Genomic DNA, 2,121 nt, shown 5'->3' on the forward strand with positions numbered 1-2,121 from the left:
TTTAGCATCATTTCCTAAATATTTTAAAATTGCAAAATAATAATCTACAGACTTAGCATCATTTCCTGAGTTATTTAGTTGGTTATTGAATTATATGCTAAATTTTTACCTCAAGGCTAAAAACTGGCAAAATTATGGTATTTAGTTTCTCCACGACAAACTAATACTACAGTTCTCCTAGCCGCATGATACTATGTTCTCCATGACAATATAGTACATATGCAAAATATGAATCAACACATCATTTCACAAAAATTCACCATTTCAAAGCATGAACATTATTTCACAAAGTAGCACCCAAAAATGGTGATTTGTTCAATTCTCCATCAAATCATGCAATTTTTGTCTCAAATTTCTCACAAACACACATGTACACATATACAAATAAAATCATGGCAAGAATTTCAACATAAAGCTTCAAAGTCAAAAATCCCCAAAATGATTTTTTTGGGGTTTGTCATGAAATTGTTAATGTGAAGCAAATTCAAAGCAAAAATCAAAGGGACTTACATGAATGTTTGTAAAAGGTCAAAAATGAGGAGAAGATCGAGAAATTACAACAAAATTGGTGAAATTCGAACTCCAAAACTTGAAAATGTATTCCGGCCACCAGAGCAGCTGCCGCGACACGGGCGAGACTAACCGTGTCACGGTTAAAAGTAACCGTGTCACCGCAGCCTTCAAGCTTGACGGAGCTCCGGCAAACTGGGCGGCAGCTCCGGGACAGAAGCAGAAGCAGCAACGGCAGACAACAGCAGCGCAGAACAGTAGCAGGAAAACCACAACAAAACAGAAAAAAAGAGAAAAGATTTGCGGACTAACCGTGTCACGGTCGCCGTTACCGTGTCACAGCGAGCTTCGACCGGCCGACGGTTAACCTCAGACGTGGCACGGCAGTTTTTGGTAAGAAAGGAGCAAAGATGGTGAAGTGTGAAAACAAGTATGAAGAAGAAATGTGAAATGTGAAATGGTGAAAGCAAGCATGCGGATTTAAAGGCAGAAAAGGACAAAAAAAGAGCAAAAGTAACCGTTGTTGACTGATTCAAACAGCAAAAAAAAAAAAAAAAAAAAAAAAAAAAAAAAAAAGAAAAGTATGTGTCCCGTGACACGGGAGAATAGTCCCGTCAGACGGGAATCCTTGACCGTGTCACGGGAACCTGCTGACGTGGCGCGACAAATCTGAGTCTGGTCAGGGAATATTCTTAGCTTTTTGACCAGTTTGGCTGACTTTCCGAGCTTATTGGGCGATTATTTTTCGCTACAGTTACGCGAAAAATTCCAACTGATGTTTAAGGGGGACTAAAATTACCATTTTACCCCTGGCAAGCGTCAAAGCCTATTTTCCGGCATTTTAAGCATTTAATATAGTCGGATAATCGGCTTAAAGTTGTGAATCATCTGCGACCCACGTTCAGGGATAATTGAACCACCATACACTTATCAATTCAGCAATCGTCGGCTTTCCTCAGGCTTGGAAAGCGTTATCGGTGGATTTTTCTTTAAGTATAGAAAACCGCCAAGTCGGCTTTCCTCAAGCATGGAAAGCGTTATCGGTGGATTTTTCTTCAAGTATAGAAAACCGCCAAGAAGTCGGCTTTCCTCAAGCATGGAAGGCATTATCGGTGGAATTCTTCAAGCATAGAATGACACCAAATTCATACGTCGACTTTCCTCAAGCATGGAAATTGTCACCCAGTAGGTTTCTTCAGGCTTAGAAAGCTACCAAACTCATCTGTCGGCTTTCCTCAAGCATGGAAAGCATTTCAACCAATGTCACTCGGTAGATTCCTTCAAGCATAGGAAAATACCAAACTCGTTTGTCACCGACACACTGGTGCAGGTATCGGCGTATACAGAATGATTTAGGATCGCAGAACGTCTTAAATCATTCTCCGTCCCTATCGACTACTTTGACTATCGTTTTCGAAACTGACGTTTCTACAAACTCAGTCAAAGTGGGGCTTCTGTAGACACCTAAAAATGTCTCCCCAAAACCAAACCCGATGATAAATAATCTTTCACCGCCACTGTTGGTCGGGTTTACTATTTAATCCCGAGAGTGCTTAAAAAATTGTATTAAATTCTTATTTTTGAAAGGTCCATGGATTAGTCTTGGTGTTT

This window comes from Chenopodium album, chromosome 3, assembly GCF_948465745.1.
Source record: "Chenopodium album chromosome 3, dcCheAlbu1.1, whole genome shotgun sequence".
NCBI lineage: Eukaryota > Viridiplantae > Streptophyta > Magnoliopsida > Caryophyllales > Amaranthaceae > Chenopodium > Chenopodium album.